The following is a 26039-nucleotide window of genomic DNA, read 5'->3' as shown; positions in this document are numbered from 1 at the left end:
CAAATACAGGTATTGTAGGGGCAAGAAGAAACAAAAGAGCGAATAATGCGATGAGCGACAAGAAAAAAAAGTGCGATTCGTGAGACGCGTGCGACGGGTGCGGCGCTGGTCAGTGTGCGCGTACCTTTAAGTGAACTAAAGTTCCCAGCTCTACTACATTTCATCGGCAAAAGAAAGGATTTCTTGGGCGCCTCAATCATGACACCCGATTCCTATGATGCGCCTTGTTCTTGTGGTCGATGACACAAAGACGTCCAACGACCCATCGTGGTATAAATAAACAGGGAGCGGGCCGGTGGATGACACTGAGTGTTCGATTGAGAGTGTAAACGCGAGTTCCGTTGCAGTGACAGTGAGATCGATTTGATCGATCTAATTTATCGATCGGCAGCGATTTTTATTGAACGGTAGGTAATTGAATAATTTTATGCGGTTAATATTACTATTAAAAATTACCGGTGAATCATAGAAATTATACTGGGTGAGTAGGGTGTCCGTTATTTACCAAGTTGATTATTTCTCTAACGACGCCCTCTAGATTTTTAGCTTATTGTCTAAAAAAAATAACAGACCATTGTAACCCCTAATATTCACAATAAACCTTGCCCCAAAGACGATTCATTTCTCATTTAAATTACATGAGAATTTGCCACTTTCTGCAAATATTTTTTTTTCTCGATCTTGTTCTCTCGCAGCCATGATAATCATATATTTTTGTACAGTATTGAACGCTCTACAGAAAAGGTCTCTTACAATTTTTCGATAAACCTACTCCTTCAAAAGTTATTCCTATCATTTAAGTATAGCTGATTTATTTTAATAAACATTATTTAAAAAAAAATAAATCAGCTTAAATAGTTTAAACTACATTAGACTTGAAGATTTCTTAATTCCCCACCTTAACACCATCAGAATTGTATATTTTTACAGTAATAGACTAAGTTTTTCAAAAATATTCATAATTTTGTCAAAAAAGTTGAAGAATTTAGGAATTTACCGAGTGTGTACCTTCTTTGTAGAGCGTTAAATTCTGTATAAGAATATGTAATTATCATGGCTGCAAGAGAACAAAATCAAGAGAAAAGAACTATTTGCAAAACGTGGAAAATTCCTATGTAATGTAATTTTTTTTTTTATCCAGTTTGTGTGTTAATGGGAATTCTTGCTTTGCTTTATCATCACCATTACAAATGATTAATTCGACGCGAACGAAGTCGCTGGTACACGCTAGTGTATAATATATAAGTAGTGTAAATACAAAATAAGTCCATATAAAGTCTACTCTATTACCACACTTACTTATTTTGAATATCTTTAACTGAACGTTTCAGTTGTTCGTATTTCCATCACAGAACTTCTTAAATTCTCCTTTTGTGAGTTTTTCTGAAACTTTAACGCTTCGACTTCAAAACATATTACTATTTGACCCACTTTTAACTTATAACACTCGCCTTATATGGTTCAAAGATCTCAAATACACGAGTTACAGTCTGACATGTTGACAAACATTTCTGATATATTATATTGTTACATTTTCAAAGCGACATACCGTTCTTTTTATCTCTTTTTGTGTTTTGTAGCGGAAAAGTAATGTTTGAATGGATAAGGATTCATAAAGAACTTTTTTGGCTTTAGTAAAAAGTCTTTATTCGTTTTTATTATTCTGGGAAATCGTTTTTAATGTTTTTTCTTATTTCAAAATAAATCCGGAAATTGTATATATAAAGAGGTTTTTAAATTTTATATGCATATAAATATATCATATAATTCAAACGACCTCTCAGTGATCTTTGTATGAGAAATAATGATGAGAAAAGCTTATTATAGGTATATATGGTCCGTCTAGAAAGTATCCGGAATTGTATATTTTTCCTAATTTTAATGTATTTTTTTCTCTGTAACATTCTAAGACAATAGTAATCCATCACGTAGGTTGTGCCGATAGTAGGCTATGACCAAAATCGCATGGCAACATCATCTATCAAATATTGTTGATTTTAAACCGGCTCAAGATTTGAGAAATAATGTCACAAGTAAAAAAAAAGAGAAATGGTGGAATATTTGTATAGAAAAGGTGTTCGAAACGTTAAAAATTAGTTCAATTGACTGAACTCGGAAAAAGTGCAGTATATGAGACAATAAAGAGGATAAAAAATGGCATAGATATGAAGCATGGACCAGTTTCAGGAAGACCGCGTAAGATTCGCGAAAACAATTTGAACGCTTTAGTGGCATTAGGACAACAGAATCCGCGCCTAGGGTTTCGCAAATTGGTTAGCAGATTTGTAAGTCAGCGAAAATTAAAGGTGTGTCCAGAAAGCGTCCGCATGTCACTGAAAAGACAAGGTTACATATCAAGGAAGCCAAAAAAATCCCTGCAATAACACCTCTACAAAGACAGCGAAGAATGGGTTTTTGTCAACGTTTTCAAGAAGATAATTTTAATAATGTTTTTATTTCTGACGAAAGTTGTTTCCAGCTTGGTGGAAACCACCTGAAAATCGTATCAAAAGAAAATGTTACCGTTCAAGTTTCAAAATTTCCCTCTAAAATATTGGTTTGGGGAGCAATATCTCAGCGTGGTGCTACACCTCTGTGTATAGTTGATGGAACTATTAATAGTGCAAAATATTGTGATATTTTAAATGGTTTTCTTCTTGAAACGGCTCATGTTTTATATCCAGAGGGGTGGTGTTTTCAGCAGGATAATGCAAGATGCCATACGTCTGTCTCTACTCAAGCTTGAATGCAAGAACACCATTTGGCAATAATTCCATGGCCAGCAGCTTCACCAGACCTTAGTCCCATTGAAAATATATGGGGACTAATGAAGATTGAAGTGGAACGAGCAGCTCCACGAAATAAACAAAATTTGATTCGCTCAGTTTTACAGGCCTTGACTACCGCCACTGAACATTTTGGTGTGGACCTAGTTTCGGGTGTACCTGGACGTTTAGTTAAGTGTTTGGAGTTAAATGGAGGTTGTATAAGTAAATAAAATTAATAATTTGTTATAATCTTTTTAACTCAAGTCCTAAAAATATATATCGATAATTGTAATTTTGCTTACTTTTTTCCGGATACTTTCTAGACGGACTATAGTTTATTTATCAGAAATCAGTTTAACATAAGTTTATTTATAGAAAATGCCTTTAAAGAAAGTTTTCCATGATTTTTCCTATCATTGGCAATATTCTCAAGTAACCGTAGTTGATCTGGTTCCCCAGATTATGTGGATTCCTTTAATCTTAGGGCGCCCTCAGCAGCCAGATCTTTACTAGCCAGTCGATTGATTGCAAGTCCAGAATTGCTTCTAGCGCAGCCTGCACTGTGTTGTTCCTTGCTCCAGTTGTACCTAGAACTGCTAATTGTGGTACTTTTATGAGGATTTTTCTATTAGTCCCTTTAAGTACCGCTTCCCACCATCCTAGTGCTCCATATGTAATGATTGGTCCATCTTTTACCAAACATTTTCTTACATGCATGGAATGGATTAGTTCCCTTTATTATCCTTTCTTCCGTGTTGCGTTTCCAGGAAAGCTTTGAGTCTAGTAAGAATCCTCGTCATCGCACTGTAAAAAGAATGAGTTCGGTTTTGTCTGGGTTGATGCCCATTCCGTTAGGTTCTTCATAGCAGATTCCATGAGTCTTCAGTATCACCACGTCCTCTGTATATGCCTTTTTCCTAATTTTTTGTCAGAGAAGTCAGGATCGGAACAATTAGCCACAACAAAGGTTATAATACCCCTCTTTGTGTCTTACCGTCTGTTTCACGTTTTTTGATTGAGCTGTTTCCCATCTCCGATATGATTTCACTAGCAGCCTGAGTAACCGGTGGTACTAGGTACGTTTTTCAGTCAAATATTTGTCTAATCATCATATGTTTAGTTAAATTTTAGTTGGCTTCTAAAGAAATATTGTTTTTTTTTTTGTAAAACATACACTTAAGTGATGTAAAGTATGAATAGCTTGCGTAAATAAAAGGTTTGTCCATCCTGTATACTTTGCACAATAATAAATGTCATAATGTATATTTCATAGCCTACTTATAGAATTGTTTGTTTAAGCATGACTTTTGTGTTGTTTATGATCGAATATACAGGGCCTAACAAAATTTAACTGTTAATTAAAAATTATTTATTAATGTATTCAAAATAAAAAATCTCACATATCTAATGCGTACTTGATCTGTGATACTGTATCTTTTTATTTATTTACCAAAACTAGGTATATTTCTTCAAATCTAATCTATATTTTCTTTTTCAGCCCTCAATATGAAATGGATATCAACTGCCGTTTGGCTTTTGGCACTCCTCTTCCAATATACTGGTAAAATAAATAATAAATATTTATACAATTCATTTTTTTCGGGCCACATCTAAGTTATATCGTCAACAAATATCGCTGGATCGGTTACATTTTCTTTTTTTTGGATTCGATATAAAAATAAAACGTTGGTATTTTTGGATTAAAGGAAAACTTTCTATCAAAAATAAGGTTTCATTTCGTCTAGTGACAAATAATCAATCTCTCAATGACATCAAAATCAAGAAACAACAAAGAAAATCACAAATCTCAACACCAAATAGGTCTAGAAACTTAAAAATACGAACTCCCCAAGATTGTGTCCAAGATTCTCTACATGGACATATCAATGGATATTGTGTCCTATACGCCAACAATCCAAAATACGTAAAATCTATTTAAATGTCGACAAGACAGCTCTCTAGAACAAAACAAGTTAAATTTAAAAAAAAAATCTTATACAAAATAGTATCTCCCCCTCTTATTAAAAATTAAAGAACCTCTGAAACTAATTTTCTGTTAATTTTCCGCTTCCAATCTTTGTTTCTGGAAAATTTTTGATAAGGTTATTCTTTTTTCATTTAATGAGTTGGCAACTTAAAAGTTGAGGAAAGTTCTGTTCGGTATTTTACATCGGAATTAAAAAGCTTTTCTTGCTTCAGTTGGAAAAAAATCAGCAATGTGACATTTTTGCTTGTTCGTGACACTTTTTATAAAAAGTTGGAAAGTTTGCCGCTAAATGAATGTTAAAGTTTTTAACACGTTAGATGTTATTAAAAAATAAAATGAAATTAAAAAAGGATTGGTAATCAGATAAATTAAAAGTAATGTTTTCTTTCTTATAGACATATTAAAAAAATTGGTAAAACATCATAATCCAGTTCAAAAAGATATGTTTTGTATCATGATTACCTCGACCAGTAATGTACACGATGTGTCCCATTTTGGTTGAAATCATACGGTATCTCCGTTATTAGTGAAGATAGGAGGGTGCGGTTTGCACAAACTTATCCCACTTTTTTGTCAAAAGGAAGATGCCGTAAACAAAATGTTTATATTCCTTTTCGTTTCTGATCTACAAGGTCTTTTTAAAAATTTTGCTATTTGGGACACCCCCTGTATCTCTGTTAATTTTAAAGGTATCGAGAAAGTGAAAACTGTTTATTGTAGAACTTTTTACGTAGAATACAGTGGCGTAGTATGTTATTCTACGAAATGAATATTTTTAAAGATATGAACTAAAGTTATGTTTTTTAAATGGAACACACTATATGTATATTTATAAATAACATGATCTAGCTTGCCATAAGCTTCTCAAAAATATATATCACCCTATATTTATTTTTACTATTTACTGCAATATTTAAAAGTTTTCATTAAAATATAATTTTTATTAGTAGGCCATGATTGATAATAAAAGAAAATAAGGGAATATTAAAAGTACACTGCTATCTGTCTTTTGTTTTATTTTGGGAGCCACTAATACATCCTTTATAATATATTAGGGATACTTAACTCTCTACCGCTATTTCTAAATCTTGGAAGCTATCGTACCGGAACTTTCAGATATTCCTTTAGCTAATTTACGCTAAATATACTTTCAGAAAGATGGGGCTTCCTTTCACAACTTTGAAAATATTAGAATTTTGCTAAATGCCTATTTCCCAAATCAATGAATTGGGACAATGGACCCCATACGATGGCCTCCCTAATCCCCAGATTTGTCCGTTATTGATTTCTGTATTTAGGGATTTTTGGAATATGAAATGTATCGTGGCAACTACAACAATATCGAAAATCTGGAAATGCTATCATGCAAGCTTTTAGATATTTGCAAATCCGTCCCGTTACAAAAAAGATGAAAATATATTCAGAATTCAATGGTAACAGTTTAAAAGTAAAATATTTCAGTTCCAATTAAAATTTTACTATATTAATATGGAACATTAGCCACTTTTAAAAGCAAGTTACTCCTTTATTTTAAATGGAACAGCCAGCATATTATTCCGGTGTTCAATGGGGAATTTATATATCTTCAAAATATAAGTTAGGTTGCCTACCCCTCAGACAAAGATTTTCCTAGATATTTTAATTTTTATGATTTTGCGTCAGTAGATCTTTATTATTTGAAAAAATCTATAGGGTGGCTGTGATATACCTTTTGTTAATTTAACAAAAATTAAAGAATGTAGTAAAATACTCAACGGTAATAAAAAGATATACGTTTAAAACATATTTTAATTATTACAGAATTAAAACTAGATATAAACCTATAATTATGTGACAAAAATTAGCTAGATGAAATCAAATGCTCAAAATGCTTCCTTTCCTGTTAACTACATAAAATGATGTCTTTTCAAAAGGATTTTTTCATTTTAAAAGACGTGGAATTGTCTCTGTTGTCTGTTTACAACACTTTACAGTGTTGTAAAATCCATTAAATGTGTATGTCTCTTTGCAAAAATTGTGACGACTTTATTGATATGTTTGTGTTATGTGTGTGGAAACCAATTTGGATATATTTTCTTCGCTAAGATTTCAGAATGAAAATGATAAAGTTGTAATAAGTAAACAATCTACGTTCAAGTAATAAATTTTGATAAAGACCCTACCAGGTCGAAACGTCATGAAATATTTAATATAAAAAAAACCGTTTTCTCATTTTTACCTGACCTAAAGCCAAGAAAAAATTAAATAAATAAAAATAATATATATATATATATATATATATATATATATATATATATATATATATATATATATATATATATATATATATATATATATATATATAAAAAATTAATGTATAAAATAAAATATATATATATATATATATATATATATATATATATATATATATATATATATATATATATATATATATATATATATATATATATATATATATATATATATATATATATATATATATATTTATATAGAGTAACATACTTTATTTATTAGGCTATACCGGTTAAATTCCAATTTAGTGAGATTTTATTGTAATTTAAAAATTGATCTTTATTTCCAGAAAATGTTAAATATGTCAAAAACCTCACATTTTAGTCATACACTTCTCTTATAAAACTCACCTTTATTTTTCTCCCAGAATCAATTAATGTATAAAGTGGTTCATTACAAAAAAACACAACTTTGATATGTAACTTTTTTTGGAAACACCCTATAAAACTCCCTATATTTTTAAAAAGTGCTCTGAATTAACCTACATATGCTCACAAAATTGCATTTCAATACAAACTGTCGTTCTCCTTGGAGCCTCCGCGGCGTATGAGGGGCGCCACCCTGTATAAGCACTTTACAGATTAACATTATTTCTTGTATATTTCCAGGATGTCTACAACCCTGCACGTGTTTACACAAAATCATTTTTCTTGTACGTTTCGAAATAAGTTACTTTACAATGCTTGCATCAAAGAATTTCGTACAATTTATCATAGGAGGCGTGAAACCATGAATAATGTAAAAACCGTGCTCTGTAGCTTTCCCTGAAAGTTATTAAATATTTTTCTAGATGAAAAATCTGAGATAGAGAAAAATCGTGCGCTGGCGCTGGTGCGGGCTGAAATTTTAAACACGTCCTAAAACAATTATGAGGAGGCCACCGCCGATATTTTAAATTAATTTTAATTAACATTCCGAATTTGTGACTAGCATTTTCATATTGTTAACTTAAATGAGTTAGTTATTTTGAGTTTTTAGAAATAATTTTTTTGATAAAATTTAAGTAACTTTTAAGAATAATTTTATACAGGGAGGCGCCTCTCTTACAACGAGGAGGCTCCAAGGAGAACGGTAGTTTCTATTGAAATTAAATATCGCGAGCATATACAGGGTGGCGCGTCTCACACGACGCGGAGGCTCCAAAGAGAACATTATATCAAAATTAAATTTTGGGAGCATATGTAGGTTAACTGCAAGCATCTTCAAAAAATATAGAGAGTTCTACAGGGTGTCCCCCAAAAAAGTTACACATCAAAGTTGTGTTTTTTTGTAATGGAACACCCTATATATTAATTGATTTTCGGATTCTAGAAGGAAAATAAAGGTGAGTTTCATTAGAGAAGTATATGACTAAAATGCAAGGTTTTCGACATATTTAACATTTTCTAAAAATGAAGAACAATTTTTAAATTTCAATAAAAGCTACCTAAACTGGAATTTTACAGATATAGCCTAGTATGTAGTTAAAATAACTATTTTGCTTTAAATCAAATTAAAGTTTGACCCGAAAAGCCATACAGGGTGAGACAAAATTAATATTGAACATTGGTTATATTTAAAAGCAAGTTACTCCGTTATTTTAAACGAAACACCCAGTATATTATTCCGATATTTAATGGACAATTGATATATCTTCAAAAAACTATTAAGGTTGTCTACCTTTTAGACATAGATTTTCTTAGATATTTTTATTTTTACGATTTTGCGTCAGTAGATCTTTATTATTTGATATTAGTTAAAAATTAAAGAATGTAGAGTACAATATCCATCGGCAATAAAAAAAAATGCACATTAAAACATTTTTGAATTTATACAGAATTAAAACTATTTATAAACGTGTAATTATGTGACAAAAATTAGCTAGATGAAAAAATCAAATGTTCAAAATGCTTCCTTTCCTGTTCACTGCATAAAATCATTCTCTTTTCAAAAGATATTTTCTACTGCTACTGTTTTTTAAAACACCCTGTGTACTACTTATCACTGAAACTTTATTTTTTTAGTCTATAGAAATGAAATAAACTTTGAAACTTGAGAGCGGGAGTTTAATGGATGGCGGAACATGTAGAAAAGCTCCTCAGGGTGTCAATCCATTCAAAGTGCTCCGTTAAGTTGAGCACTTCACCTGGAGAAAGCAACACTCGAAAATACTGAACGCGATTTTGGCTAACGTAAAGCTTTCACGAAAAGCGGATTTACAACCAGGGGGTGCCTTTATATGCATAAAAAGTTTCTGAAAAAGCTTTGTAAATATAGATATAATACGAAAACTTTCAGAAATCATGAAATTTGTAAAAATATAACGCATTTTTAACTTTCTAATTTAGGCAGAAAGTTAAAACGCTGTATTTTTATAGTCACTTTGATTTTCTTGACAGTATAATGAAATGATTATTAATTAATAAAAATTAATAAAAAAATAAACACAAAATTAATTTTTGATTTTAAAAAAGTTGCGTTGGTGGTGAACACTCAAAAATCAAATAAAAATCGACTCTCTATTTATTTCGATTACTTGTTTAAAGTTAAAAATGATAGAATTAATCGTGTGCTGTCTAGAGATGGGATTTCTTTTCAAATTTATCGATAACTATCGATAGTTATCGATATACCAAATATTAAGAGGTGACTTTCAAATTATTGATATATCGATACCTATCATTGACAGCAAATTCCATAAGTAATGGTTATTGATAACTACCGATATACAGGGTGGTGCGAATTGTATTCGTGACAATTTGGCAGCATATTTTACAGATAAAAATAAGTAAAAAAATTCGTATAAATGTATGTCCTTGGGAGACAGTCTTGATGGCATATTTTAGCGACATGGCAAGGCAGAAAAAGCCATCTACTCTTTGGGCTACGTACAGCATGATACGAACAATGCTAGAATTAAGAGAAAAGACTGACATATCAAAATATCACAAACTCGTCGCTTTTTTAAAACGCCAGAATGTAGGTTTTAAGCCAAAGAAGTCTAGCCTTTTTACATTCAACAAATAAATGTATTAAAATCTTCAATTTATTATTGTTAATCTTCTTGTTTATTTTTGTTGATGTTAGATAAGTATTTAATAAAGATATTACAAGAATATTTTGGTTAATTAAATAAGACAAGAATTAAGAAAAACCGAGTGAGGGAAATGGGGAAGAGGGAAGAAATGTAGATAATTTGACACTTTCAAATTTTTTAAAAATCGGTAGTGTCAGTATTACATATTATGTGGTTGTAAATAAACTATATTATTTAATAATATTCGATTAAAATGTTAGCTTGTGCAAGAATTTTGTTGTCACTCAGTATAACAGTATTTCGGCACAATAAAAAGTTAATCCACTTAATCTAAAAAAAACAGTATTTGTTTTCGTATAATACAATAACCCATTGACAAAAATTACCAGTTAATCACCTTTATAATATCTTTACTATTGTGATTTCATTCCTTATTGTCATTCTGTGTAGAATAAACTAATTAAAATATCGCAACGCCCGAGTGAGTATCGGGTAGGAATCCAATTTGGGCATGGAATCCATTTCGATTTGCACACCGAAGAACATAATAAAAGATGCAAATTTTTCATGCCAGCCACGTACCACAGATAAATAAATAAATAAAAAGGTTTCCTTTGTGTCGCAAGGTAATAGACGTAGAGTAAACGTATATGCACACGTACTTATATATCATTGTTATGAAAAGAAGCTTTTAAAAACGAAAATTATGTGCCTACAATTCTTTATTAGGAGCTTAAAGGTATATTCACACACGTCAGTCTTTTGGTCAGTCGTATGGAATATAATATGTGAATATGTCCCTTGAAATATAAGGCAACACTATATGTTTTTTATCGTAACTGAGACTGATTGACGGGACGAAACTGTGAATAGAGCTTGCGAAAGTGAATTCGGACTTTATTGTTACTCGTAAAGACCTTCTAAAAGATATACTGAAGTTTCTGGTTTTACTGTAGGTCTTTCAGGAAGAGGTATAAAAAATATCAGAGTTATACTATATTTATTTTCCTAAACCTTATTTTTTATTTACTGTAGTAAAATTGAGATATCTATAAAGAAAGAGGTAAACTTAATAATAAAGTTTTATTTATTTAGAGCCCTTTTGAAAATTCTCTTCTTCAGTTATTCGCTGAAGAAAAAGTATCTTATAAAAATGTGTGATATGATTTAAGACAATAATCGCAAAGTTTAATAATATACCAAGTAAGAAATTGTTTCATTTCTTTCATTTAGTGATTGATTAAAACATCAAAAAAGCCTTAAATTGAGATACAAGTGGCACTAAAATTATTAGTATTTTCCAACTAAATACAAGAAGCAAAAAGTCTTTATCTCGCATTACTTTAGGAATTATAAGGAAATAATATACAGGATGGTCCGAACTATATTCCGGAAACTTCGGCATCTTATTCTGTAGATAATAATAAGCCAAAGGTTGGTTGGTTGAAGTAAGGTTAAAGTGGCAAATGCAACCGCTTTTCGAACTCCAATTAGCAAAATTACCGTTTTGATACCACTCATTTTTAGACCCAATCCCTAGAGATGGTATAGTTGGATTATTATTGTATTGTATTGAACTAAGGTGGGTCCCATGGGACCCTCCCCTCCGGCCGCGAGGGCCTATTGTGGCTCAGTTTCTACAAGCTCTAATATACAAGAGCGTCAAAGTTCACCCTCAAGACCCAGCCTTTTAACATAGGCCGTTATGTCTGAGGGCGATATGTCTCCTATGTCTGATAGGTCTAGCATGGGCTTGCCAAACATCTCAAACCTGGTCCTGCCCCCAGCGGGGCAGGTACACATAACGTGTTCCATTGTTTCGTCATCTTCCATACAGAGTCGGCATTCGGCGTCTTCCACCAGTCCCACCCTCTGTAGGTGAGATCTCAGCCGGCAGTGGCCCGTGTACACTGCAGTGAGCGTACGCGCTCCATTCCTACCGGCCTTTAGGAGTTCTCCTGTTCTATGTTTGGATGGCCCTGCTAGGATTTTCTTGGCATGTTCCATTCCGGGACTGTCATTCCAGTCCCGGAACGTCGCACCCCTAACCCATTCACAGAGCCTGTCTCTTGCGAGATTTTTAGGAACGCTAAGTGTCGGTTCTGGGCCCACGAATGGCGAACCTGCACCAATTTTGGCGAGGGAATCAGCACGTTCATTTCCCTCTAGGCCGACATGTCTCGGTATGCATATTAGCGACACTTTGTTCCTATCTCCCAGTATATTGAGTAGTTTCTTACAATGAACAATCGTCATAGACGTGCTTTTCGTTGCCTCAAGTGCTTTCAGCGCGGCTTGACTATCCGAAAATATGCATATTGTTTTCCCGGTGTATTGCTGTTCTACCAGCAGTTGCACACAGGTTTCAATAGCATATAGCTCAGCTTGGAAAATCGTGGTATTTTTTCCAAGACTGTGGTAGATCTCAGTCTTTGGACTGCTGCAGTAAATTCCTGCGCTAGATCCTTTTTCGTTTTTGGATCCGTCCGTGTACCAACACATTTCCGCACGTAATAAACCGTTTATTATGTAATAAACCGTGGATTATTAACTGTTGATAACCATTCGGTGGCATTGAGTTAACGGGTAACTTCCATCATGCTCTTCCCGGCAACTACAAGGCTGCAGTCACCAGGGAAACGATTGCGGTTCTTATTCAAAGCCGGAGAGCGGTATAGGAGATGTTGGAGCGTTTCCCCTCCTTTCGAGTGCTTGTAGCTTCGGCAAACATTGTTAAAAGGGATGGCCATTCTCGCTGCATGTTTATCAATTGATCATTGTTCCGTATATGCCCCGTTGTGTAGAAGTTTAATTTTTATTTCAATTATTTCCAAATAATTTTTGAAGTAAGATCAATATTTGGATGAAAATTGGTGTCTGTGAGTTTCTTGATATTAGAAACTTGATTTTGATGTCAGTATGACTTCTATTTGTAGAGGGCGCCACCTACATGTGTTGGTGTATAAAACAACTGAGTAAAAAAATATATATTTACAATATTTTTTGCGTCTCTTGCAAAAAATCGCTACGAGTAATGGTTCTCGAGATATTTGGAACCGAAATTATCAATGCCTGTTATTGACATAAATTAAACATGTTGACTAAATAGTTATTAGACTGAAATCACAAATTTGAAATGTTTTTGTGCCAAAAGTTCACAGAAACTGTTTTATCGTCATTTTTTCAAAGAAAAATTTATGGTTAATTTAAAAAAATAAAAAGTTCCCAAATTTATTATTTCAGTCAATTAACTATCTACTCAACGTGTTTATTTTTTGTCAATAATATGTATTGACTATTCCCTATTCTAAATACCTTGAAAATGGTTGCTCGTAGCAATTTTTACTATGTGATATTTTTTAAGTAAAAAGTCACGGAAATTAATATTTTATCACTAAGTAATTTTATACAGGTACGGACGAAAAGTTATTACTCTTCAAAACAGTTAAAATACATGTAGGTGGCGCCCCTTACAAATAGGAGACATATTGACATCAAAATCAAATTTCTCATGTCAAAAAACTCCAAGACCCCAAGGTTCGTCCAAATATTGACGTTACTTGAGAAATTATTTTGAAAAGACGAAATAAAAATGAAATTTCCACACCCTGTATCTCCGAAACTAAACATTTTAGGACATACATTTATACGAACTTTTTTACTTATTTTTATCTGCAGAATATGCTGTCGAAATTTCCGGAATACACTTCGGACCACCCTGTATAAAGGTGCCCTATCTACAAATATTAACTAAAAAAATAATAAAAATACACAACAAAACTTTATTTTCAAGAGTTATTTATTTATTTATTAAATTAATTTTAATTTATTAGTTATCCCTTGGTAACTATCCAAGGGATAGAAGGCAATAGGGGTCGTCATTTTCTTGACAACTTCTTGATCTTGTCTTGATTTCAAGACAAGATCAAGACAAGAAATGATTTTTGATTTTCAAGACAAGACAAGAAATTACTTCTCAAGATCAAGATTTCTTGACAAGAAATCAAGAAAATCTTGAAATTTCTTGAAAATATAAAATAAAAAAGAAATACTCACTTACTTAGGTATTTGTATATTATACGAATATCCATTAAATTGTTGGATAAAAAAATTATTAAGCAAAAAATATTTGTACGTAGCGGCAGTTTGTCGGATGTCCAATGTTCAAAGTTGACATAAGTACGTCCAAAGTCGGATGTCCGAAGTTGGCATACTGAGGGCCAAATTAAATTGGAATCTTTTTAATGCCTAATAAATTTTTAAATTTTAATTTTTTTTTTTATAATTTTTTGGATATGTTATGGCCTACGATATTAGAATAAAAAAAAGCTTTGCAAAGCGGGTCTACTTCAGTGGCATACAGACTTTTTGAATTAATGTAAAACTTTTAAAATAAAAAAAAATAATACATTTTAATGTACGCCACTGAAGTAGAGTAGCTTTTATCATTGTTGTTTTGACTGTTTTTATCTGTAGTAGTATTATCACCGTCACTATACTGCCAAAGTCACTAATTAAACTTCTACGTCCAGGCAAGTCCAGGTGTCTGAGGTGGTAGGTATTCTGAACCAGATTCAATTACGAATGGGTCTGATTTGCTGCTCAACGAACCATCACAGTCACTCATTTTGTTAGATAACAATAATAATAATTAACAAAATTATGTAAATCTGATGATTTTGTCTACTGTAGTATAATGGGCCCAAAGTTTTTGAATTTTTTGAAACCTGACCCTCGATTTTACGCATAAAACATAAACATCACATTAACCAATCTCACCGCGACTTTTAAACAGGGGGATGCCCTTTAATAAAAGAATTTTAAACGGGGGTTCCCCTTTTGTCAAGATATCAAGAAATTTTAAGATTTCTTGAATCAAGACAAGAAATCAACTCTCAAGAAATGGTCAAGACAAGATTTTTTTTATTTCTTGAAAATATTTCAAGACAAGACAAGAAATTGCCGATCCCTAGAAGGCAAGAAAAAGCAAATGATCTAGCTAGAAAAGGAGCGAACATTCCACTAACTGGACCAGAACCGTTCTGTTTTCCAAGCTGGAACCAACTGAAAGCGAATCTGAAGAATCTGGAAGACTCCATCTGTAACCTAGAATGGATGTCCTTCAACCCCCGGTCTAAGACACTCGAACAATTTCCTCAGAACTTACGACCGAGAAAAATCAAAGGTTTTCCTTGATTTCAGTAAAAACAATCTTCGGATTGTAACGGGGTTTCTAACAGGACACTGTCTCCTCAACGAACACCTCAGTAGGCTGAAGCTGAGAAACAACGGCGAATGCAGATTCTGTGGGGAAAATGGGGAAACACCAGAACACCTTATCACTGAATGCACCTTAAGACCATTCGTGCCATGAACTTTGGCACGGCTGATATCGTGGACGTAGAGCTGATGGCTTCTGTGGAGCCGTCTCAGATACTGGCTTTTATTAAAGCCCTGAGACTGTATGATGAGTTACAACTCGTTATAACTCAAGAAAGGGGAACACACAATAGATCTATAAGGTCGCGGTGATAAACTCCCCTCCTAAACATTCTAAATTCTACACTAAAACACATATTCAGCACTATATCAGCGGTTTGGACAAAACACATAGGAAAATAAAGCGTGCATCGAAAGTTGAGCATTATAAAATAAGACACAGCCTGGGGGTTTAATATAATTATTAATCAAAATGTTTGCGCGAGTGTGTTGTGTGTATCAAAGCCTGGATCGCGTTAAGCTGTGTCATAGATGATACACCATTTGCCCTATCTCCTTAAAATTAATTAACTTCCGCTCTGGGCAAAGACAAAGTTTCTGTTATATTATGCATCGTTACCCATAGAGTTAACTTCGAGTGGCTTTTAGATGTAATACAAATAAACAGCGAAATTCGTTTAAATTTTATAAGGTACGTTATTACATTTCAGTCTGCATCGTATAGGATTTCATTTTTGTTAATTAATTTAAATGAAATTTGATTTTGGACTTAAGAGTTAATTTCACTAGTCCAAAAAAGTAGCAAAATAAATAAAACTGGCTAGGTATTTTTACACAAATGGATAGGAAGGAAATTAAAGATAAAGGATTATACTATATCCGTATTGTAGCACATTTTAGTCAACTTCTTTATTTTTAAGATTTTGAAGATCAAACATCATCAAAATATTCCTTATGATTGGACTAAATTTTCTCGAAAATAAAGATATAATTTAAAATTCCGTTACAGTACGGAAATAGATTGAAGTTTTGTGATTACAGTGTTTTGTAACAAATTGCTCGCTATTTTATGGCAAATGCTGAAGCTCTACAAACCTTAATCAAAGCACGTGTGTTTGGAATTTTAGGTGTGGCTCAACACGACATAAAATTTGAATTATTGTTGTTACATTGATATGTAAATAAAATTTTTGTCGACTGGATAATTAGTTACCAGTCGCGGCTAGACACCTAGCTTTCAATCCAGGGATATTTCGAGTTTTTCCTTCTGTTAAAAGCTTAAGCTATAATATCTATTTATATCCTTAAATAAATAGATTCGATAAGAACAACATTATTAAAAATATTATTTAAAAAACATAAAAAAGATTACTTGAATGATAACACAAGTTTACAAATTCGGGTCAACTTTTGGACACGAGCAGATGAGAACGATTCTTAACGTTATTTGATGCCCTGAACACAGATCTTCAATCCGTTTGTCAAGATTGGCTCTAGTTTTCGAGTTCGTGCATGGCAGTAGCACTGCGCTCTTATAACGGCCCTGGTAGTTGACGTACGGTCAGTTGACGACGTTGCATTAAACATCATATGGATTTGTATTGTGAACATGTGAAAATGCAGAGAGAACGTTGCAAAGTCGATTCAAAGCTTCAATCGCGAAGAACCGGCTTTCCAGCACTTAACCAAGTTGTTTCCAAAACTGTCATACGCAAAAATCAAAGAAGGAATATTTGTCGGACCTGATATTTGAAAACTAATGGCTGACGCAACGTTTACAAAATATTTAACGCTTGATGAGGCAGCAGCATGGGCATCGTTTCAAAGTTATAACCCACAAAATTCTAAAAGTTACTGGTTTGTGGAAGTATGCTTTGGAATTAAATAAGACAATAGAAAATTTCACTAATGACTTATATTTAATTTACAATTATAAACAATCAATGTAATTGGTTGTGACAGTCTCGATTATATGAGATTAGATATGCAACTGGAATACTTAAGTGTTTCTGCTTCGGTTGGTTGGGAGAAAGGCCTCACCCTCTTCGCTGCACTCGTCCGCTGGTGGGTAGCGTGATTGTCCGGCTAACGTTGGAGAGCTTGTGAGACTCCACCAGTCTCAGTGCGTGAGCTACTTATGGGGAGGGTCAATTCTCGTATCTCCTAGAAGATAACAAACAGCAGTATTCTACTCAACACAATTGATAAGTACCCAGTTTTGTGGTGGTGTTCTAAATTACCAATTGAACTGTCTGTTGGTTGCCAGTGAAAGTACAATAAAAATAACTTATGATTAAAGAACATATTAGTGATTCAAATAAACAATAATCAATATCTAAATCCAACTACTAATTATTATAATAAAAATTATAATTAAAATTTAAAAAAGAAAATAGGCAATGACAGTTTAAATTAAGTTATAATTGAAAAGATTGTCCAAATTATTTAAAGAATATAAATATAGAATTATAACAAAAATATAAAAGAAAAATATTTTGCTCTCTCTCTCTAGAAAATTCCAGACCACCACAATCACTTCGGTACGACTTGAAAAAAAAAATATATTGTTACAGTAAATTATTTGATTTAATTTGTAGACACGTGTAAAAAGAATAAAAAAAATATGTAAGATTAAAAAAAATAGAAATATAGGAAAATTTAAATTAGAACAAAAGTTAATACTAAAATGCGATATTAAAAGATAAATTAAAAAACTAGATAGAAAGATAAAGGTAAATAGAAAGATAGAGATAAGATACGTAAAACGATAAATGCTCAATTCGACAGATAAAAACTAAAAGAAAAGATATGTCACTCCAGGAACGAAGATAATGCATCCGCTAAATAAGATAAAGATAAGGTAAGGTAAATTTGGCAGATACGAGGTAAAGATACGTTCCCCAGAGTGACCCAAAAACAACAAAAAACAAAAATCTATCTGTCGAATGGCCTGCCAATAGACACCACCACTACAGGGTCCAGATAAAACAAGAGTTGCCTTCTGGCAAGCAAGGATTCGTTAAAGGTGACATAAGTCGTATAATATAAATATTATTAAAAAATCCTTACTTACCAGAGTCCCTCCTGGTTCGTCTCTGAGAGTACTCCTTCAGTGATTGATTCTGTTCATGGCCCCTGAGATTGCTAAATCGAACACCTCTGCGGGTTCCTGTTCGACAGCTTGCGTCTCAGTACATAAATAAGAAAGATAAAAATAATTAGTACTAAATAAAAGTTAAAGGTATTAGAATTTTTTTTTACAAAACTACCATACACGTGCTACTAAGACAAGAAGATAAAGAGATGATGAAAAAAAAAATAAACTGTGAGATAAAAAGATAAAATAGAAAAAGGAATTTAAAGTTACAAGCTAATTAAATAATTAAATCAAATAATTAAATCATATTAGATAGTAAGAAATGTTTAAAAAAAATAAAACTAATAAATCATTTCCAAGTCGTACCTCGTGCCGGTGTCTTGAAAAAAAACTAGGTGTTTAAGCAAAGAAGATCGAGATGAGAGAGAGTGATTCTTGGCAAAACAAAAAAAAAAGTCCCTTTATAGAATTCTCCCACTCATTTAGACATGCGTTAAGTACCAAATGTCAATATAAAATTTATAATTAATAGTAAAAATAATAAATACGATAAAATTTCCTACATACCTTCAAAAAAAATGTGTGTAACAATTGCATCTTAATTATTTAACACTAAACAAAATATTAATAATAAACCTTCGTTTTCATTAAAAATAAACAAATTATTATCGGTAACCCATAGGCAACCAGAAAATATATAAAATATTTAAACAATTTAAACTAACAACCATCGCTAGTGATGTGTACCACTATCGAGGTTCCGCAAAAAATCGATAATATATAAAAAAACGGATAAACGATATAAAACGAAAAATGTAACGAAAATATTTTCGTTACAAAGTGTTGTTCACAACTTTCTCGGTAATCATAAATCACCGGATTACAAGCAAGTAATCGACAATTTGTTGCAAAATTACCACAAGATTGGAGCTCGAATGTCTCTCAAGATACATTTTCTACATTCACATCTTGATTTTTTTCCACAAAACTTGGGCAACACGAGCGACGAGCAAGGAGAGCGGCTACACGAAGATATAGCGAAAATCGAAAGGCGATACCAAGGATTTTGGGACGAAGGTATGATGAGCCCTAGGATTAGGGTCTAGGATTAGAGCCCTAGGATTGAGCCCTAGGATTGAGCCCTAGAATTGAGCACTAGGATTAGGGTCCACTGTTGGACCCTAATCCGTGAAACAGATCCCAAGCAGTATAAAAGATTCAGTTCTGTATAAAAGACTTCTATTCATTCCTGATTTATATTGTTTAATTCAATAAATGACCGTTAACGGTAAAAAAATAGTAAAATAATTAATTTATTGAATATTTAGAAAACTAGAACCAATCTTAAAAAATGGACTGCTGATTTGGATTCAGCTCCAAAAATTATCTTAGAAATTGCTTTTAGTTGCCCATGTCCAAAACCGTGTATACTTGTGTAATTTTAAATATTTTCTTGTAAGTGATAATACTATTTTCCTATTCAAATAAGAGAATCTCATTTCTATATTTTACGTTATGGTGGCTTCAAGTTTAATCTATCTTAAGTTTTACAAAACTAAAATTGACACTGAATAAAAAGCGGAAGAAAGAGTCCTAAAAGTCCATTAATAATGTAAAAGTATTCATCTATCTTTGACATAATCATTATTTGTTCTAGTCAGTTTCTGGCTGATCATTTACGTCAGAAGTTTCTTATTGCAGAAGAGCATTTCCTTTATTTTTATCTACATCTTTATTTAAATGCCATTTATTTTTTTAATTTACAATGTTATATTTATGTACAATTAAATGAATATAGAGTGTACCAAATTCCAGACTCATCACTGGGATCTCTAAAACCATAGAGATAACATGGTCAAACTATGACAAACTTTGAAGTTAAGAAGTTAAGAAATATCTACAGGGAGGAAAAAAGTTCCTATAAACATGAGTATGGAAATTCATAGATTTTTGCATTTTTGCCTACAGCAATTTTAAATAAAAAATGCATTTTTTTTAAATTGCTATATGTTTGACTACTAGTAATAATAACTAATAGTAATAATATTTAATAATAAATTATGTAAAATCTATAATTTACTATTTTTATTTTAATTTTATTAATTGTGATTAATAAAATTGCGTTTCTCATCAAGGAGGCAGATTTCGCCAACATATCAAGAGATAACATTTAGTTGGCATTAAAGGGACTACACAATTCTGATATCAAAAGAAAAAAGTCAGTGACGCACATGTTTTTTTTTGAAAATTATTCCAGTGATAACCCATATTCACGCCCCTAATGAATTAATCAGCACTATATGTAGCACGTATAGTAACTTTTACCCTCAAAATTGAATTCGAATCACCAAAAGTAGTTGGAAGAAAATTATAATAAATATTGAGATTTTAACACCCTCTAAAAATAAGTCTTATTTTTAGGCGAGGAATCTCCCCACCAGTAACTTATTGAAAATATGAAAAATAAGTCTAGTAGAGTTTTTTACGTAGAATTCAGTGGCGTAACTATTTTTTTAGAGAGTAATATAATATTTTATGTTTTTGAGCCATTATTTCACGATAAAATATATATAAAATTGTGAAAGGTATCACCTATAATTTGAAGTTGAACTTTAACCTTCAATAACTCTCAAACGAGTCGATTAAATAAAAATTCATATCGGACCTTTTTTGAAGACCGTTCAATTTCCTACAAATTACGGAAATTTTATGACGAATGAAATGCCGTTTTGCAAATTGAAAATATCCGAAAATTTTAGGGCTAGTTTTTTTAATGGCCAAATACATTTTTATTTAGGCTGTAGCTATTAATATGGTAATTGCGATTTCAGTATAACCTGTTACATTAAATTTACTCATTTTGGGGACAAAATTCCGAAAATAATTCGCTCTAAAATTACGGAACTAATTAATAAACGCCTACATGCGACGTAAATGTGGTCACTCAAAAAACGATTTTCCTACTATCTGGATTACCGGATTTAATGTTTGAAATTGTCTGATTCATTTAATTTATTACAGATATTGTTATTTGAAATTTTTCAATACATAAGTTAAAATACAAAAACTAAATTGTAATTATGGTATTTTTTATGTACAGGGTGGCCCATCGAAAACGTTCCGCAAGGCATAACGGCCAGGGTAATTTTTTTTTTCAGAAAATTCAAAAACACGTCAATTTTGTTTGTGGTGGGGACAACTTTTGTCCCAAAAATGATTGCAAAATCTTCAACCCTCTAAGGGGGGTGTCATCCCCCAACTTTTTTCAAATGGGAAGGGGAGTCAAGTGGTACCGCAATGAAAAGGGCTTTCTATTCTCTATACTTTCTGGCTTCGTTTTTGAAAATCGGTCGAGTTATTGAGAAAATATGAAGGATTGAAATTTGAAAAGTTTATTAAAGCTATTATTATTATTTATTAGCTTATTTATTAAATTATTTTATTTAACTCATTAATTTTCATTGAAAAAGAATTTTTGTAATTCGCCACTGTATTAGTTAAAAACTAAGAAACTCATATCAAATTTAAGTTTTGCGATTTTGACTTATACTTTTTACAAAATCTGAACACATTTTAAAAGAAAAAAAGTTTTTGATAATATTTGTGTAGATTGACTACAAGTTGTATTACATAAATTTCTACGACCGGTCTGCAGCATCGCCTTGTGGTGCAAACGTGGGCCTGTTAATCTGTGACGTGACGCACAACAGCCAAGAAAAACAGAAGCGTGGCTAAGAATTTAGTAATTAAAAAAAAGACTTTTAGATACAGTAGTAGGTATTAAAAAGTTTTGTGTTTAAATGGGGTTTGCCTTTAACAGTTAAAAAATTATATCGTAAAGTGTAACTTTCCGTAAGAATTCTTTATCTGTCATTGATCATGATCTGTCATCATGTTAACCTTATGTTTTGTATGTTATTTTGTTTTTTTCGAGGTTTTTTGGCTTGCTTGTTTTACGGATAGGTGCGATCGCATAATTATTATTGATAATGTTTTATTTAATGTTAACACTACTACTTTTTCAGTGAATCTTTAAATCTGTTATTTTTTGTTAAGTTCGTTATTTAAACATATGTATGTAATACACTCATATTAACACTAATCATATTTTTACGTTTTTATTCATCATTTTCAATGCCTCCCCGGTTGCAACTTTGTAAAGGACTGTGAATTTTTTCTTGTTATTTCTAGATGTTTACGCATTTTTTCACTTGGCACAAGGTTGAAAGATCAGATGCGGTAATTGCTAGATAGCTGTTCTGTGACTTATGCGTTAAAGTTCTTCTCTGTTAAATTTTTTAACAATTATTATGGTATACTCAATTGCAGAAAAAGTGGAAATAATGGAACTTTATTTTAAAAATAATGAATGTGGCAATCGGGTTGCGCAGATATTCAATGAACGCCATCCTGACAACCACCTTTATGGTAAAATTGTTCGCGAGTTAGTAGCAAAATTTCGCGAAACTGGTTCCGTTATGAATAAAAAGAGGCAGAGGGAAAATCCTGTAGTAAATGAAGCTATGGAGGTATTCGTATTGGGTCAAGTTGCCATGGATAGTACGCTGAGTACAAGAAAATTAGCCAATGAGACCGGCGTGAATCGTACAAGTGTCCAAAGGATATTAAAAAAGCAAGTTCCACCCGTACAAAATTCAGTTGGTACAAGAACTCAACGAAGACGATTTTGATCGTCGCTTGCATTTTTGTGAAACTATGAGTGAACGAGTGGCGAATGATAATAATTTCCTATTTAATGTGTGTTTTTTGGATGAGTGTACTTTCTTTTTAAACGGTGTAGTTAATCGGCACAACTATCGGTACTGGGCTGAAGACAACCCCAAGGTGCACAGGCAAAACCCTCAGAAATTGAACGTGTGGGCTGGTATTTTTGAAAATTCTATTGTGGCTCAGTTTAACGATATTGGGAAGAACTTCAACGCACAAGTCAAGGTTGAAGATTTCGCAATCATTTTTGGGATAAAAGTTGTCCCCCTCACAAACAAAATTGACGTGTTTTTGGATTTTTTGAAAAAAATAATACCCTAGCCGTTATGCCTTGCGGAACGTTTTCGATGGGCCACCCTGTATAAGATCTGTAAGTACACTCACTGGCACGAAAAACGGGCACCTTAAAATTTTCATGTATTTTTAAGTTTTATACAGGGTATTTCAAAAAACATGTGCCATCTCTCGTGGGGAGATTCCTCACGTAAAAATAAGATTTATTTTTTATATCAACATAGGTCCGATTCTGCTTTGTTTTTTAGCTATAGGGTGTCATAGTCTTAGCCAAGTGAGACTATGATGAGTTATAACTTGTTATAACTCAAGGAAGGGGTACGCACAACAGATGGACACAAGATAGACGCTGATTAACCCCTCTTCTAAACTTTCTACGTTCTACATGTTACTGCTTCCTACGACTTTCAACTTCAATGTTACATCATCTTTTCACTATACCTTTCTAGTATTATTTTTAATGTTTAAATTTCGTTTTTATTTAAAATTCATTATTGTTTCAGTTGCTGACCAATCCAGAGTGGTCTGTTACTGGGGAACATGGGCCATCTACCGTCCAGGAATAGGAAGTTACAGTTTAAACGACATTCCAGTGCATTTATGTACGCACGTCATATACTCATTTATTGGAGTTAATAATAACTCATGGGACGTACTTCTCATAGATCCTGAGGTAAGTTTTTTTTTTTATTTTGCTGACTCAGCTATGGGAAAATTAAAATAACATTGGTTGCACATTGCACATCATAAAGCTGTGCACACACTGGTGCGATCACGGCCGGCGATCACGATCTCTACGCGGCCGCGGCCAACAGTTGCTGAAGAATACATATGAGCCGTTTCACATTGGCGCGATCGAGTTTTGGAGACGAAACGGCCTGACGGCCTTCTATTCTGCGGTGGCGATCAAATTCAACTTGTCGAGTTTGATCGCGTGATCGCAACCCAACTGATAGGAATTTTCCTTTATTTTGTTTGTTTTTTCTTGTCGCAATTTAGAAATGGAGTTAACAGAGCAGCTAATTAAGGCTGTAAAAATACACAAAGTTCTATATGATTTATCCGATCGAAGTTACAAAAATAATAGAATTAAAAATAAAAAGTTTGAGACAAAATTGGAATTACAATTGGATTGGATTGTACATATGTATACATTTTTATTGTTTAAGTTTAAATATTGTACGTAAATATTTAAAAATGTTATACATAATTCACATTTTTAATTTGTACTTATGTATACCTACAAGATGGCGCACTACATATAGGTACGGCAGTGAACGTGAACGCGTTGGTGTGTGCTAGAATGATCGCTTATGTTATCGCTGCAGCACAGTTTAGTTCTGTCTAAAATTTATTTAAAAGAAATTTATATAAAACAACAAAAAATACTTTTGCCATTTTTTTATGTTTTTTTGTCAAAAACCGCCAAGGTTTATGTTCCTATCAAGTGTATTGAAACATTTATCAATATCTGTAAATTTTGTGGACGATTTTTTTTTAATTTATTATTGTAAAAGTTTATTTCAAAAGTTTATTTTCAAGTAAACTAATTATTGTAGCAGAAAAATTAGATTGATATTTGCTTTGATACAAAATTGTTTAATTTCATATACTTACCATACAGTTTATAATAAATAGTTAGGTTTTTTGTTTAAAATATTTGTTTTATTTTTTTTACCCCTTTTTTCACCATTTATAATCTATAATTTCCATTTACAGGGTGTGCCAAAAACTTTATCAGAAAAGGGAAATTTTATTTGAGTTATTGAAACAAAGTTTATCGGGAATTTCTTCAGACAAGGAAAAAAATAATTTTTATATGTCAAAATATTTTTTTTTGTTATTGAGTATGCTGAAAAATGCTGCATGATTTTTTTTCAAACCCTCAAAATTATAAAAATGTCCCATTTTGTGACCAACTGTATTTTGGCACATCCTGTATATAGGATAAAAAGCAAGCATTTTATTACAGAAATACCGCATATGATCGAAAAAAAGGCATCAAGTTGGCTTGGGAAATGACGATCGATCAAATTCACCATTTAATTAATTTTAATAATAAAATTACAGCGATCTTCGTTTCCAAACTGACTCATTGACGCCGGTTTTTTTTTCGATTGAATGAATTTTTTATAGATATACGAGGTAATTCAGGTACGTATAATTTTACCTTATAGGTGCAGTAATAGGTATACAGTATGTCCCCGGATTGTTTTTGACAGAGGAAATTTTTTTTCTTGACATTTTGAGAAAAATGCATTCTTCATTAAAAATTTTGCTTGTGAAATAGTTAATCCCGTTTATGCTTTTCCAAATTTCCATACCATTTTAGATGGCTTGGGAAATGACGATTGATCAAATTCATCATTTAATTAATTTTAAATATAAAATTACATCGATCTTCGTTTTCAAACTGACTCATCGACACCGTTTTTTTTTTCGATTGATTGGAATTTCCATAGATATGCAAGGTAATTCAGGTACGTATAATTTTACCCTACAGGTGCACTAATAGGTATACAGTATGTCCCCGGACTGTTTTTGCCAGAGGAATTTTTTTTCTTGACGATTTGAGAAAAATGCATCCTTCATTAAAATTTTTGCTTGAAATGGTTAGTCGCGTTTATACTTTTCCAA

At 32.2% G+C, this 26039-nt stretch overlaps 1 long non-coding RNA gene across 1 annotated transcript; it reads left to right on the top strand.

Moving 5' to 3' along the window:
* Positions 1-273: 273 nt before the first annotated feature.
* Positions 274-24071, top strand: LOC115887943. The gene is made up of 3 exons (XR_004051175.1): positions 274-407; positions 4267-4329; positions 23906-24071. It is a non-coding gene; the product is annotated as an uncharacterized LOC115887943 (long non-coding RNA).
* Positions 24072-26039: the final 1968 nt, after the last annotated feature.

Source organism: Sitophilus oryzae, unplaced genomic scaffold (assembly GCF_002938485.1).
Source record: "Sitophilus oryzae breed Bouriz unplaced genomic scaffold, Soryzae_2.0 scaffold_682_pilon_pilon, whole genome shotgun sequence".
In the NCBI taxonomy this organism is placed as follows: domain Eukaryota; kingdom Metazoa; phylum Arthropoda; class Insecta; order Coleoptera; family Curculionidae; genus Sitophilus; species Sitophilus oryzae.
The sequence above is the reverse complement of the archived record's forward strand: the minus strand, read 5'-3'. Positions and strand labels throughout refer to the sequence as shown.